Genomic DNA, 17,870 nt, shown 5'->3' with positions numbered 1-17,870 from the left:
TTAAATCAGCCAGATCAATCAGCTGACTTCTTGCAAACATTTAATCTAAAACTTGAGTTACTGTTAAATTCCTTTAACAGTGAAGAGGATCAACCCACTGCTGAGTGGATGACTAAAATTATCATCCAAAGAAAATTGTCTAGCAAGGTGCTAAATGAATTGTATTCATATCAGAATAATACTGTCCTGACAATGCAGGATATATTAGCAGGTTTGCGTACTGTAGTAAATATTAGACAAGAAAATCAGGCACTTAAAGACTATACTGAATCAACAAAAACAGTACCCACAAGAAATTCTTTAACTGAAACTCCTAAAGTGACACAGTCATCTATATAAATGAAAATGGAAATGTTCGTTTGTTTAGAATCGTTAACCTCCGAAAGTTCTTCACCGATTGCTTTGAAATTTTCACAAAACGTTTTATTCGCTTCCGATTGGGTTTTTATAAACATACTATATCGATATCACGTCTGTGACCGGAAAAAACATGTTTTTTTTTTAAACTGTGTTTCTCATGTGTTTTTCAAGTTAGGGATATGTTCGAAACCACTTTACCGAATGCTTTGAAATTTTGACACAACGTTGCATTCGAATAGGCGCGTGTTTTGATATACCTACTATATACATACCTCACCTGTGACAGGAAAAAATAAGTTTTTTTCAAAAACAGCGCCATCTGTAGGACGTAGGATTAATACATGCTTTAATCTCCAAAAGTTCTTCACTGATTGCTTTGAAATTTTGACACAACGTTCAATTCAAATACGTGCATGTTTTTATATACCTACTATTTAGATGCCACACCTGTGAAAGGTTAAAACATGCCTTTTTTCTAAGCAGCGCCATCTGTTGCATATAAGACCAACACAAGCTATACAAAATATGTTACAATTCCATTTCAATATTTCCATTTGCTTTGAAAAATGGAATTTTCATAGATTTGGATTTATTTTCATTTTGATTTAATTATTTTGTGTGACATTGCTTTTGATTTAAGCTGTATTGTTTCCCATGCCGTACATTTCGTGGCTATAGTTTATTTGTGTCTTTTTTCATTGTTTTTCTTTTTTTTTAGTGCAATTGGTGGTGAAATTGAGCTGTGTCGATTGATCTGCTTTTGAATTAAAATATTTCGTTAGTATTTTTTGTTTTTGTTTTGAAAACATGAAAATGGACAAAACGTTTATATCACAGCTGCAAATGTGCAACAAAAAGGTATGAATGCACCGGCTACAGCGTTAACTGCTTTCTTCACATTATGTCAAAATGACGTGTTTGCGAAAGCAATGTTGTATCCGGAAGTGCCTACGCATTACACATGGAATGCCAGTAGAAAATCATTTGAACGACGCAAACGAGGAGGACGAGTCGACGGACAACCTGGCATATTCAAATAAACTACGATAAGCAGACTGCACACCGTGAATCCTAATCAGGATGAATGTTTCTTTCTTCGCATGCTATTGGTAAATGTGCCCGGTCCAACGTCTCTCCAGCAATTCAGATTTGTCAACGGCGTAACACATGCCACGTCCCGTAGTGCATGTCAAGCTCCGAATTTATTGGAGAACGACCGACACTGGGATGTATGCATTAATGACGCATCAAACACGTCACATCTGAATCAAATTCGTGCATTGTTTGCAATCATCTTGACCACCGGCTCTCCGTTATCTCCAACAGAGTTATGGGATAATTATAAATCGCACATGGCTGAAGATATTATCCGTCGAATACGCAGAAAAAATTCAAACATGAACATGGTTTTTGCAGCAAAAATCTTCAACTAAGCGTTGATAATGATTAAAGACTTGTGCTTAGAAATCACGAACAAAGTTCTCAATCAATTGGAAATGCCATCATCGAGTCGATCTGCTGCTGCTTCATTCGATGTAGAATTGCGTCGTGAACAAAATTACAACACGGGTGACCTGTTGTCGTATGTTTAACCAAATATTCCTAGGCTAATGCTTGAGCGAAAAGGCTTTAACAATCAAATAATTCAAACTGTCAATAACGGGCTTGGAGAAATCTTTGATGCGCCAGAAGGAACTTGTAAAACCTTGTTAATTAGATTGATTCTGGCAGCATTTGGATCCCAAAATGGCATACCTTGGCTCTTGCATTTTCCGGAAATGCTGCAACATTGCTACCAGGTGGAAGAACTGTTACTTCGACTTTGAAATCGCCATTGAACATGCAATTCATTGAAACTCCCAGGTGCAACATTTACAATGCATCCGACATGGGAAAAGTATTGCAGAAATGTAAACTTATAATTTGAGATGAATGCACAATCCCTCACAAAAAATCATTCGAGGCTCTTGATCAATCATTGCAAGATGTGAGTCGAAACATCAGATCATTTGGAAACTCATTAATATTGCTTGCAGGAGATTTCAACCAAACATTACCTGTAATTCCTCGATCGACACCAGCGGACGAAATAAATGCTTGCCTGAAATACTCTACTTTGTGGCGCCACGTAAAGACATTTAAATTAACTACAAATATGCATGTAGTTATGTTGCTACTACAAAACGATCCATCAGCTGAGATATTCTCACATCAATTTCTAGTAATTGGGAACGTAAACGGGCCGGTTGATCTGACCTCAGGACGAATTTCATTGCTCATAACTTCTGCAATTTAGTGACGTCAAAAGAAGAATTGGTTGAAAAAGTATCTCCCAATATTGAAACCAACTATAAGAATAACGATTGGCTGAGTGAACGAGCTGTTTGTGTGGCCAAGAACAAAACGTCTACGACCTTAACAATATTATTCAGTCTATCATTCAAAGGGAGGCATTCACATACAAGTCCGTCGACACTGTTGTGGAAGCAGAAGAAGCGGTTAATTATCCAACATAATTTTTTTATTCACTCGATCTGCCAGGGATACCATCACACGAACGGCAATTGGAAATCGGCCTGCCAATTATTATGTTGCGAAATATCAACCAACCAAAACTTTGCAACGCCACGCGCCTTGTAGTAAAAAAATTAATCAGCGACATCATAGAAGCAACAATCCGACAGGACCTTTCAGAGGGAAAAATGTTCTCATTCCTCACATTCCTATGATTCCATCAGATATGCCATTTCAATTTAGGAGATTATAATTTCCAATTCGATTGGCGGTTTGCAATCACCATCAACAAAGCTCAGAGCTAATCTTTAGAATTGTGCAGTTCATATATAGACATGGATTGCTTCTCACGTGGACCATTATATGTTGAGTGTTCTAGAGTCGGCAAACCAAACAATCTCTATATCTCCAGACAATGGAACAACAGAAAATATTGTATACCACAAGCAATGTGAAATTAAACATATTAGAAACGTGCGCTTTCTCTTTTCTTTCTTTCTTTCCCATTTAACCAGACTGAGCCACAGCAACGCGTGGCGGGTACTGCTAGTCTATATAAATAAAAATGAAAAAGTTTGTTTGTTCAAAATCGCTAATCTCCGAAAGTTCTTGACCGATTGCTTTGAAATTTTCACGCAAAGTTTCATTCGCATCCAGCCAGATTTTTATATACATACTTCATAGATGTCACGTCTGTGACTTTAAAAAACATGCTTTTTCTGAAAACTGTGTTTTTCAAGTGAGGGAAATCTTCGAAACCTCTTTACCGATTGCTTTGAAATTTTGACACAACGTTGTATTCGAATAGGCGGGTCTTTTTATATATCTACTATATATATGCCTGACCTGTGACATGCCTTTTTTAAAAAAAACAGCGCCGTCTGTTAGACGTAAAAGTGTGAGATTTTTTTCTACGCCTACCTCCCTTAGGAGGTGGACTACAAGTTTAAAGCCTGCTCACGGCAGTTAAGCATGAGTCCAATAGAAAAAGGAAAAGCGGGAGCAAACCGCCAGGCTTCCACCCCTATGGGTGAAAACCTGTCCACAATAGGCCGCTGGTTCCTCCTAGTTAAACAGGACGTTAAAACTAATAAAGGGTAACCGACGGGTTCTCACAATCAAATATTTATATTTGATGTGGCGCTATGAATTGGAATTCGAATTCCCAACAACAGCCGTCATATCAAAAGATCACATCAACATTCAATCGTATAAAGCAGAACATGGGTGGAAAAGAAATCTCATTAATGATGTTCCTAATGAGATGAACTAATGAGAACTAATCTCATTAGTTCCTTTGACAGGTTTGTCAATTCTAACTCTAGTACTCTTTCGGACCTGTCTGCCTTTAGAGGGGCCCTTATCCCCGTTCTTGACAGCTTGTTTTCTAAAAATAACCACCTTCCTCGTCGCTTCCAGCTTGCCCTTGCCTCCCTGAAATCTAACAACTCTATTCTTATCCTTCCTTCAGACAAAAGCAATTCGGTGGTTGTTCTTGACCGTGAGGACTACCTCCGAAAAGCAGATGTCTTGCTCTCTGACTCTCACACTTATGCTCCTCTGACTTCTAACCCTTTGGATCGCCTCAAAACTTCCTTTAACCGCAAACTAAGACAGCTCTCTAGTCTTTGCCCTCCTGACTTTGATCTCATTAAACGTTTCCGTGTCATCTGCCCTTCTCTTCCTTATTTCTATGGTCTTCCTAAGACTCATAAACCTGGTGTTCCTCTTCGTCCTATCATTTCTTCACGGGGCTCTGTCAGCTATCCTCTTGCCTCCTGGCTCGCTAAAACCCTGACACCTTACCTTGGCACTTTTTCCCCTGCCCACCTTCGTCACTCTCAGGACTTCATAGAAAGACTGCGCCTGCAACCCTCTTGTAAAATGCTTAGTCTTGATGTCGACTCTCTGTTCACTAATGTTCCGCTTGATGACGTTCTCTCTTTCCTCAGACAGAAGGCGTCAGAGGGTCTCCTTCCTCTCCCACTTCCCACTGACGTTTTCCTCGATCTCATTAGACTCTGTGTTGAATCTAACTCTTTCTCTTTCAACGGTAAATATTACACTCAAACTTTCGGTGTCTCTATGGGTTCCCCTCTCTCCCCTGTTCTTGCTAATTTCTACATGGAATACTTCGAAACTGTTCTTCTTCCTTCTATTGATACTCGTCCCTCTCTCTGGCTTCGCTATGTTGATGACATTTTTGCTTTATGGCCTCATGACCTTAATCTTTTCCAGCCTTTCCTCGCCTCTCTTAACAATCTGGCTACTTCTATCCATTTCAAAGTTGAGTGGGAATCTAATTCCCTCCTTCCTTTCTTGATGTTCATGTTCACAGCTCTGTGTCTGGGTTCTCTTTCTCTGTCTACCGTAAACCCATGCATAGTGGCATGTACATTCACTTCTTTTCCTACCATCCTCCTTCTGTTAAGAAAAGTGTCCTCGTCTCTCTCTTCCTCCGCGCTCTACGCATCAGCGACCCTCAGTTTCTTGATTCTGAAATTGCCTTTATCTACAAATCATTCTCTCGCCTTGGTTATCCTTTGCATTTCATCAACTGTGCCCACTCTCAAGCTAAACGAAATTTCTTTCATCCTAAACCTGCTTCCAACACTAGTAGCACTGTACTATGCCATCCCTTCATATCTGAACTCAAAACTTTTACCAATACCTTTCGTCCTCTTGACATTAAACTCGCCTTTCGACAAACTAACACACTTCGTAGCAATCTAGTTCACACTGCTCCTCCTGCTTCTAATGCTGCTGGTGTCTACTCTATTTCCTGTTCATCTTGTCCTCTCCAATACTTTGGCGAAACTGGCCGTACACTGAATGACAGACTTAAAGAACACAAGAGAAGTGTTAAGTCTGCTGACACTAACAATGCTCTCTTCTGCCATGTGAGGGATTCTAATCATCCCATTGATTGGTCTTCCTCCAAAATAATCTTTCCTGCCTCTACTCTACACAGACGCCGTCTTGTAGAATCAGCTCTTATTAACAATGTACCCAACATGAACTTGAGTCCTGGCTTTGTTGCTGTGGACTCTTCCCTTTCACAGTATATACTCAAATGCTCTAATCTTTCTAACAAACGTGACTTAACATAAGCTTTCCCCCTTCCATTTCTTTCTTTCTCTTTCCCTTTCATTCTCTCTTCTCCCTTTTTCTGTTCCTTGTCTTCTACGCTCCCTTGCTATCCTCTTCTTATTCCTATTACTATCTCCTTCGGTGGTTATAATAGGAGCTGCCTCGTATGGGCCAATAGGCCTGCTGCGGTTCTCATTACTGCTATCCCCTACACCTGACTTTCCTCCTCAGCTCTCTCTTGCCTATTTAATGCCTGTCCCTACCTGTCCTCGTCACAATCGACTTGAGAATGGTCCAGGACGGACCGAAACGTCGTCGTCTCTTCAATTTCTAGTGTGTGGTCTGGTCATCACAGACTAAGTTACACTACAGCGAGTGGTTGCGTTATTGTCCATCCAGTGGCAATTGCAACACAGCTATTCAACAGCCCCTCGAGAAATGACAGCAGGCTCCATCCTGCTGACACTTCAGGCTGACAAGTGAACTAACTGAACAATGATGCCCACTGGAGACACAAGCATGCAATCAATAGTGTCACGGCTTCCCTGACAGCTACTCTAATCACAAGCTTAAGGGTCCTCCTTCCAAACAGGAGTGACCCCCGTAGCTAGGCGGGTAGTCCAACAGTGACTCCCCCTATCACAACCCAGTGTGAACACTCTTTGCAACGCCCTACAAGAAGTTGCACTGTAAACAGTAAACAAAGTCAGGCAAGGTGGGATTCTAGGACACAGCTCCAGTAATCCCTAAGTTACTCTACTCTCCTCACCAGACGATAAACAAAAGAAATTGCCTTAATCAATTACCAAACTGATTATGTGATTAATTACGTCAATTACAACCAATTGTCTCTCATAGACAACAACATGATGGTACTCTACGTTAATCATTAACACTTGTCTCTCTTAACACAATCATCCTATTAACAATAACTCAAAACTCTTATATTACATCACACTTGACTCCTTGCAAGTATTCAGTGAGTAATTCTTAATTAAGGTCAAACGGACCACTAATTACATCCCCATTGAGTTACGATAACTAAGCCTACCCTAACTTGGTAGCTTCTCAACAGTCTGTCAAAATTTACTTTACTGAGTGTTAATTACCCTAATTAACTCCGATCAATTAATTGTCACCAGGACCGATAGTTAATGATACATAAACACGTCTCACTCCACACTGCCTAAGCAGGTCTCATCAACCACTGTGAATTCACGGGAGAGTTAATTACCCTAATTAACATGAGTGCAATTAATCCACTGTCCTCAGACAGGATATGATTAATGTAAAGATTTATGCTAGCTCCATGACTCGCTTTACCGAGTCATCTGAGTCCTCAAGACCCCAGACGTTAATTACTCCACTAATTATCATGAGCCACTAATTGCTATACCCCAGAAAGGTAATTAGTCCCGAGCAAATTCCGTTAACACAAATACTGACAGACTCTGACAGATCCTCTGCCACTACGTGAATTCATGATGAGAAGGCTAATTACATAATTAGCTAGAGTGGTTAATTAATTGTCACACGGACAATTAATTGCTCCCGAGACGTATCTCACTCAAGCTCAACACTGTTCTCCTATAACAGCTCTTACTCACTGAACAATAAGTGTGCACCCCTTATCCAGTTAATTTCCCCTCTCATTAACTCACTGAATCCTTAAGTCCTCAACACAACTTAAAGAAACAAAGTAACCCCAGTGTTACATAGGTCACACTTACTACGGCATGCATAACAACACAAATGCACTGCCCACATATGGTTGCGGCTACTGCAACTCGTTAATTACTGATCCCACACAGTAATGACACACGGTTTGGCAACAACAAGAGTATACCAATATTACTGCCCCCCATATCTTGCAACCGTTGCAAAGGACTACTGTGAGCACACACTTACCTCAGCAAGGCAATTAACAAATCAACTGCCTGCTCTCATTAAGTACTGTGAATTCCTCTGAATAATCACAGAGGTCCCTTAAACCCTCAACACAGCTCCTAGGGCAGTAATATCGTATACCTGATATCAACACTGCACAAACCCACTTTATAATGATGCCGTCAGCATACCCCACATGCTAATGACATCATTAGGCAATCAGTCAGCAATCTCATCTACTGACTCACCACACAACCCAGTACATAAAACATGCAAATGAACACATAGAAATGGCATTCACATAATCAATGAAAATTATATCACCAGATAAATGTATCTCTAACTACACAGACCTCAGGGTATCCACTGACATCCCTGCAACACTGGCCTGCCTACCTCTGCAATGATTATAATTTTACATGCTGGTACTCCATAGCACTAATCAAGTCTGACCGATTATATAGAATCGAAAACTGGATCATTTTTTATGGTAAATCTCTACACTGACCGATTACATACCTGAGTCAGTCTACACACTTATATATAACTTTATATATTTACAGTGTGGTCCCGTGTACAACATCCATCTCCAGGTACTCCCAACCAGTCACCTGGACGACAGTACAGACAGTTGTCTCTCATCTGCTTCCTCACTGTAACAACTTTTATTGTACTCACGGCTCCTTAACTCCACAACAATCCTTCCCTGGTCACTACCTCTCTGGCTGTAAACACCTAGCTCGCTCCTCATGCGTCGACAAGATGTGACCCTAGGCTGTCCAGGGAAAGTGGCTTAAACATGTGGCCACCTCATGGCCCTAAGGGGGTGGCCATGGGTAGCGCATGACGACACAGCACCCCACCTGGGCTGAGCTGGTGCACGGGGTGGGGTGGGGTTTGGCCGCACGGGTGACCTGGGTGGGTGGCCTCCGGGCGGCTGGCCAAGGTGGGCAGCACGGGTGGCACGCGGGCTGCCTGGGGTGGCCCCCGACTGGCTGGTTGGCGCCTACCGGCATACACACATGGATGGGAGATCACTTTACACCCCATCATCAGCATGCTCGCTCGTACACTCGGGTGGCAATGGCCGGCGGCGTCACCACACGGACGCCGCCAGGTGCAATTCAAAGTCCAACAGGGGCCTGTAATATCACCACAATTACACTAGGAGGCCCTGCCCATTATACCACCAATTGTCCATTAACACTAGACAGGATGCTCAGACCCGAGGGATGAGGGATCAATCTGATACACCATGAGACCAGCTGCCTCATGGGTTAACACTGTACCTGTCTCTTAGTTTGTCACATCGGCCCCAATTTCACGCAAATTGGGACTTGACACAACCCAGGATGGCAGGAGTGCCATCCACGATGAGTAACAAGGGAATGACCCAGCGATTAACGGGGGTGGAGGTGGCAGGCTGCCACCTCCACCCAGCTACGTCTTCCTCCAGCCCGCTGCCCAGCTCAAACTGACTATTTGGCAGGCTAAGGGAACTCAAAATGCCCATCTCTCCCCCCCTACCTTACCTTGACCAATCAGCACAAAGCCGGCACAACTCCATGGTGCCGCTTCCAATCACAGCTGTTCGCGCCAAAACTCAGCTAGGAGTAGAGATGCCTAAACCATTCACAGGCCTCCCTCACCCTCAGGCGTCCCGTGACGTCACAAGGAGGGGGGCCTAAAGACAGTGGAGCAATGTCTCACATGGTGGGGGGGCAACGTTCACCCCTCTGTCCTTCCCCCCTCTAACATTTATAGACAAGTATACTCCCACAACACTCACTTCCAACTCCCATCCTATTTCACAGAAACAGGAAAATTTCTGTAATTCTCTCTACAGAGCAATCACAGACTTCTGACTAGCCTTAAATGATAGTCCATAACAAGAGCTTTCATCCAACACCCCACAAGTGTATGTTAGTTTGAAAACTTCTTGACTAGAGTCCCTAGAGCGACTAGCCTAATCTAGAAAACTAGGAAAACTAGCTGAGGGAATCTACATTCCCTCACAAACAGCAACACACACTGTAATCTCCGAAAGTTCTTCACCGATTGCTTTGAAATTTTGACACAACGTTGTATTCGAATAGTCGCATCTTTTTATATACCTACTATATAGATGCCACACCTCTCACAGGTAAAAACATGCGTTTTTTTAAAAGAATGCCTTCTGTTGCACATAATGGCAACATGCAGGCTATACTAAATATATCACGAATTCCATGTCAATGTTTCCGATTGTATTGATAAATTTTATTCTCATCGATTTTGATTTATTTTATTTTGTGTGACATTGTGTTGGAATTAAGCTGTGATGTTTACCATACCGTTCATTTTGTAAGTATAAGTATAGATGCCACACCTGTGACAGTTAAAACTATGCTTTCCTTGAACAAGAGCGCCATCTGTTGCATGTAAGAGCAACATACATGCTGTGCTACATATGTTACAATTCCATCTCAATGTTTCTGATTGCACTGATAAACTGAATTTTCATAGATTTTGATTTATTTTCATTTTGATTTAAATATTTTATGTGAATTGTGTTGGAATTGAGCTGCGTTGTTTACCACACCGTTCATTTCGTGAGTATTGTTTATTTTTATATTTTTTCATATTTTCATTTCATTTTTTAACTGTAATTCTTATATATCAGTGATGGGAACATCATATCACTTGATGTTCCCAATTTTCTGATGGGAACATCAGACCATTTGTGAAGGCATCGGACGAAGGAGTGGGGAATGGTGGGGATGATGAGGTGAAGGAAGTGAGAGATGGTGGGGAGAACGAGGGGACAATGGAGGGGGTAACCGTGGGAAAGGACGAGGGGACGGGGGAGTTTGGGATTGGGCATGGGGAAATGGAGAATGGTGGGGAGGACAAAGGGACACGGGTGTGGGTCATTGTGGAAAGGAAGAGGGAATGATGGGGAGGACGAGGGGACGAAGGAGTGGGGAATGGTTGAGAAGCCGAGGAGACGGGTGAAGGGGGAATGGTGGGGAGGACTGAGGGACAGGGAAGGTTGCTGTGGCTCAGCAACTCACATGCGTTGCTGAGCCACAGCCACGCGTGGCCGGGTACTGCTAGTCTATATAAATAAAAATGGAAATGTTCATTTGTTCATAATCTCTGAAAGTTCTTCAGCGATTGCTTTGCAATTTTCACACAACGTTTCATTCGCATCAGAGTGGGTTTTTATATATAGTTTATATAGATGTCACGTCTGTGATGGGAAAAAACATGTTTTTTTTAAACTGTGTTTTTAATGTGTTTTTCGTGTGAGGGAAATCTTCGAAACCTCTCTACCGATTACTTTGAAATTTTGACACAATGTTGCATATGAATAGGTGTGTATTTTCATATACCTTCTATATACATGCTTTACCTATGACACGAAAAAACATGCTTTTTGAAAAACAGTACCATCTGTTGGATGTAAGAGCAACACACTCTGTAATCTCCAAAAAAATTTTACCGGTTGCTTAGAAATTTTGACACAACGTTCCATTCGAATACGCACGTGTTTTCATATACCTAATATATAGATGCCACCCTTGTGACAGGTAAAAACATGTTTTTTTGAAAAACAGCACCATCTGTTGCACAGTAGACCAATACTCGTTATACTAAATATATAACGATTTCATTCAAAATGTGTCCGATTTCATTGATAAATTGAATTTCCATAGATATCGTTTTACATTCATTTTGATTTGTCGGAAAATCCGACACCATTTAATAATCATACAGATAATAACTGTATTACCAACAAGTTACCCATAGAAAACGTAACTTGTAGTGGAATTACCATCTAAAGAAAACGGGATATCATCACCACATACTATTATAATTCACCAGCTATTTTGCTGGGAATTATTCTTAAATACATTAGTCTTTGGACTTTACCATCATAAAAACATCTTATATAAATTAACTTAATTATCAATATTAAAGTAGAGTAAATGTGACCCTTCTATCACTTTCTGAAATCTGGACAAAGTAGGCCAGGCGAGAGTGAGGAGGAGGGCAGCCATTGTTGTGTCACCTCCGAGACGTGTGGAGCAAACGGCTCCTATCATTCTGGACAATGTCGGCCAGTAACGTCAATAGGATGGAGTGTTAAACAGCCATTGTATATTGAGACCAGAGGCTCACACGGGAGCAAATTCGGCTCCTGTTAATTTTACTTGGACGTAGTGTTATGGAAACCAAAGGTACCATCTCCAACACGATGTCTACAATTCAAGTTAAGTGTCTATCCGAAACCCGTTTATCATTCATTTATGGCCATTAATGTCAGGATATAGGGTGACCCGGTTAGATCGCGAAATCGCCTCATACTAAAGGTAATTAAGCCAGGTCTTTAATGTTCCATGTACTGTATAGTGTTTTCTCTGATATAGCTTGTCATATATAGGATTCTGGCTTCACAGCTAGCGCACTTTTGACAGGTCAAGACGAGGATGCAAGATTATGTGCACCAGTTACTGGGGGATAGAAGCTACCTCAAAGAGGATAATTTGGTGTCTACACTCTAGTTATACCTGGTGGACTAACCTGCTGTACTATAAGAGAAGGAACCTCATCAATGTATGTAGCTATTACTGTAATTTGATTGGCTGCATATGTGTAATATAAACCCCCCCTAATGTGTAGAGGATCGATTTGTGAGATTAAGAGATTATTGCAGAAATACAGTCCACTTATCATTATACAAATTGCTATCGAAGTATATAAATTAACGTAAATATAAATTCATATAAATCAAATAAATATAAATCTCACAGGTCGGTTCCCACAATATTTGGTCATCTTCGAACCGGATGACGGATTATTTGATCCTTTGAACCCACATTTGGTCATCTTAGTACCGGATGAACCAGTTAACCAGTGGATTCATTAAATATACTAGTGCAGTGTTATTTAAACAAAGGCCAGCCAGTCAAAGACGGCAGCCTAGCCTCGAGGGAGCTCAGGAGCCTCCCTCAGCCCAGTTCAGCTTCGTCAGCGGTTTCATGCACACCCACAGATATTTGGTGGCGTGTTATTTCGTGAAATGACAGCGCTAATATAGAATCCAGCCAAATTAGTGACTGTGTCTTCGCGAGATTGTTCACGGATTTCGTGGTGTTACATTTCGCGAGAGATTATCTACGAATTTTGTGGACTTTATTTCGCGAGGTCACTAATAATATTTAATACTTCTAGATAATATTAGAAGTTTCATAGAGGCTAATTAAGAGGCTATTAACAATAATTGTGTATATTATTTCTCCAAAATAGAGAATTATTTAATATATATTGCACTAGTGATCACAGTATAATATTTACTAATTGCCAACCCACAACAGGGTAGGATATTACCATTGACTAGTTGAACTATTATCGTTCATCCTAGTCCCATTATTACCATAGTCAGTTGTACTATATTGATTAACCTAACACCATTAATGAATGGTCCAGACCCTATTTTGGGTGTAATTTTTATCAACTCGAATTGAGTTGTATATATAATAATTTACTTATGATCATTACACCTTTGAGTGATTAATTAGTGTCTCTACCATCCTAGGGTGATATAGAAGAGCTAACCTAAAGGTACTTCCAGTGACACTGGTTTATCACTCAAATCATTAGTGTGTATGATTGTATATATATAATGTGTATTAATTTTAAGTGCTAACCTCTAGTAGAGGTAGGATTATTGCCTAGTGAGTTCAGAATTTACCCTAGGCTACCATTAGTGTTTGTTCAGTATTATGAGCGACCCAAGTACAAGTCCCACAAGGCTTCACCAACTAGCCAGTATGGATAATGCAGGGAGAATGAAAAGAACCCTTGCAGGTCTTAAAGGCCACTTAACAAGACAGATCAAGAAATGTGAAGATTTGTCACAACAATCTCAAGTTGATTATGCTGACCTGGAAAGCTATTATCAAGCAGCTGCAGGTAAATTTGAGCAAATCAAATGCCAAATGGCTGTCCTTGTGGGGACAGACTACTACCATCAATTCATCGGTAGCCCTACTAAATATCAGGGTATAACCATGTTAAACTCTGCAGGAGGTAAATTACTCTCAGGCCCAGTATCAAGCCTGGGGAAACCTATGCCTGCAGATAAACAATACCAGTAGACCTACAAGTTCAAGGTTTGCGAGCAACAGCCAAATTCCTGAGAAATAGAGGAATAAAATTGGCAGATAATATTAAGTCTGATCACCTCACCGACTTCGGTCTCCTTGTAGGGACAGACTATTGTCATCGATTCATCGGTAGCCCTACTAAATATCAGGGTATAACCATGTTAAACTCTGCAGGAGGTAAATTACTCTCAGGCCCAATATCAAGCCTGAAGAGACCTATGCCTGCAGATAAACAATACCAGTAGAGATCTAAATTTGTCAGCTGATTATATTTCTCCAGTAGCATTATACTAAGGAGATTACAGCTGACTATACCAACAGAGGTTGATGTTAGTATCATCATTTAAAGCTGGAGATGAGTTCATGAGGCCTCAGTGGCAAATCAGTGAACAGTAGCCTAAAACAGCTACAAGTCACTGCGACCAATGTCACTGAACCCACTGCAGTCTCAGAACCATACTTTACTTTAATGATGAGCTATTCAATCTTCTGAATCAATTAACTAAATTAAACCCCAATAAATCTGATGACTGATTTGATACATTTATTATTTAATCAAGATGTATTCCATGGGCCTCAGTGTTTATATATCAGTGACCAGTTACCTGAAGAAACTTCAAGTTATATCTAATGTCACTGATCTCACTGCAGTCCCTGAATCATACTTGACTGTAGTACATGATCACATCCAGTCTTCTGGGTTAAATAATAAGTAATAAGGCTTGAATATTAGCCTTTCAAGAGTTGACAGGGAAATGAAATTGAATTAGACTTCTAACCCCTGCAACTCTAGTACGGGACATCCGTCCTGTACGAACAGACACACAAATGTGTGATTACTAACTACTAACATCAAATTAATGTAATAATTCGATGGAGGAGTATCGGTGTTCGTCTGTTCTAAATAGGACTTCGACCCGTGAGCAGCCCCTTGGGGAATTATGTCGGAAAATCCGACACCATTTAATAATCATACAGATAATAACTGTATTACCAACAAGTTACCCATAGAAAACGTAACTTGTAGTGGAATTACCATCTAAAGAAAACGGGATATCATCACCACATACTATTATAATTCACCAGCTATTTTGCTGGGAATTATTCTTAAATACATTAGTCTTTGGACTTTACCATCATAAAAACATCTTATATAAATTAACTTAATTATCAATATTAAAGTAGAGTAAATGTGACCCTTCTATCACTTTCTGAAATCTGGACAAAGTAGGCCAGGCGAGAGTGAGGAGGAGGGCAGCCATTGTTGTGTCACCTCCGAGACGTGTGGAGCAAACGGCTCCTATCATTCTGGACAATGTCGGCCAGTAACGTCAATAGGATGGAGTGTTAAACAGCCATTGTATATTGAGACCAGAGGCTCACACGGGAGCAAATTCGGCTCCTGTTAATTTTACTTGGACGTAGTGTTATGGAAACCAAAGGTACCATCTCCAACACGATGTCTACAATTCAAGTTAAGTGTCTATCCGAAACCCGTTTATCATTCATTTATGGCCATTAATGTCAGGATATAGGGTGACCCGGTTAGATCGCGAAATCGCCTCATACTAAAGGTAATTAAGCCAGGTCTTTAATGTTCCATGTACTGTATAGTGTTTTCTCTGATATAGCTTGTCATATATAGGATTCTGGCTTCACAGCTAGCGCACTTTTGACAGGTCAAGACGAGGATGCAAGATTATGTGCACCAGTTACTGGGGAATAGAAGCTACCTCAAAGAGGATAATTTGGTGTCTACACTCTAGTTATACCTGGTGGACTAACCTGCTGTACTATAAGAGAAGGAACCTCATCAATGTATGTAGCTATTACTGTAATTTGATTGGCTGCATATGTGTAATATAAACCCCCCCTAATGTGTAGAGGATCGATTTGTGAGATTAAGAGATTATTGCAGAAATACAGTCCACTTATCATTATACAAATTGCTATCGAAGTATATAAATTAACGTAAATATAAATTCATATAAATCAAATAAATATAAATCTCACAGGTCGGTTCCCACATGATTTAATTATATTTTTATGACAACGCGTTTGAAATGAGATGTGTTGTTTACCATACCGTTCATTTCATGAGTATAGTTTATTTTGTATTTTTTTCATTGTTTTCCATTTCGTTTTTTGAACAGTTTTTCTTATATTTCAGTAATGGTAACATCTGGGCCAGATTCACAAAGGAGTTACGCAAGTACTTACGAACGTCTTCATCTTCCCTCAATCATTGATGGCTTTGGTTACATTTATTAAACAGTTTACAAGCATGAAAACTTGCCAATCAACTGTTGTTATTGTTATAAACAGCACCTCGTGGTGCTTTGGGGCTGTTTAATAATTATAAACAGAGCAGCCAAAGATTGAGAAAAGATATACAGGTTCGTAAGTGTTTGCGTAACTTCATCGTGTATCTAACCCCAGATCATTTGATATTCCTAATTTTCTGATGGGAACATCAGATCATTTGATCATCAGATAAGAGAGTGGGGAATGGTGGGAAGGACGAGGGGACAGGGGAGTGGGGGATAGTGGAAAGGATAACGGGACGGCGGAGGGGAGAATGGTAGGGAGGACGAGGGGACATGGGAATGGTAGGGAGGACGAGGGAAGTGGGAAATAGTGGGAAGGAAGAGGGGATGGTTAGGAGGGCGAGGGGAAGATGTGGAAGAAAAAGGTACCAGGGAGTGAGGAATGGTTCGGAAACCGAGGAGACGGGTGAGGGGGAAATGGTAGGGTGGACTGGGGGACAGGGAAGGTTGCTGTGGCTCAGCAACGCATGTGCGTTGCTGAGCCACAGCAACGCGTGGCCGGGTACTGCTAGTCTATATAAATAAAAATGTACATGTTCGTTTGTTCAAAATCGCTAATCTCCGAAAGTTGTTGGCTGATTGCTTTGAAATTTTCATACAACAATTCATTCGCATCCGAGCGGGTTTTTATATACATACTATAAAGATGTCACGTCTGTGACAGGGAAAAACTTGCTTTTTTTTGAAGAACTGTGATTTTTATGTGAGGGAAATCTTCGAAACCACTTTACTGAATCTTTGAAATTTGGATACAACGTTGCATTCAAACAGCCGCATGTTTTTATATACCTACTATATACATTCCTCGTCTTTTACAGGAAAAAACATGTTTTTTTTTTTTAAACCGAAACTTTTTTTAAAAGTTTCCGGAGAAGCTCAAGAACCACTCAAGAAGAGGTCATTACCCCAAATGGAACTAACGGCTTTTGTTAGTAGGTGACCGATTGGCTCGTTACCTGACCAAGACACTCAATAACATTCACTTTGCTGATATAGTAGTGTGATCAGACAATGAGGCAATCTTACAATGGGTAAAAAACCATAACAACAAAACTCCTTACATCAGTAATAGAGTTAGGGAAATTAAAGAATTGTCAGCTGAATATAAATTGAGACATGTTCCTACCAAGGATAACCCAGCTGACAACCTCTCATGAGGATTAACTTTAAGGAAACTTATTAAAACCGAGATGTGGTTTAAAGGACCCCAATGGTTGGTCAGTGGTCAGTGGCCCAAACAAAAGCCTGAAGTCATAGTGACTAATATCAGTGTCCCCAATGAGGAACCAGAACCCTCTCGATCTCTAGCTATAAATCCTAATTACTATTCTAGTTTAAGTAAATTACTTGAGATTACCCAAATTGTGTTTGGATTTTTTAACAAGATAAGTATCAAATACCAATTCCCTAGTCCACTTAAATATTGGGCCAAACAAGCCCAGATGGAGACCTATGGAAGAAATTATGAGCATCTCCGTGATGAACTGGTAAGATCATTGGGCATTTATTTGATCAGACAATTATAAAATTTTAAGATGTG

The sequence above is a fragment of the Procambarus clarkii genome, chromosome 7 (genome assembly GCF_040958095.1).
Source record: "Procambarus clarkii isolate CNS0578487 chromosome 7, FALCON_Pclarkii_2.0, whole genome shotgun sequence".
Taxonomy (NCBI): Eukaryota; Metazoa; Arthropoda; class Malacostraca; order Decapoda; family Cambaridae; genus Procambarus; species Procambarus clarkii.
Note: the sequence above shows the minus strand (reverse complement) of the source record.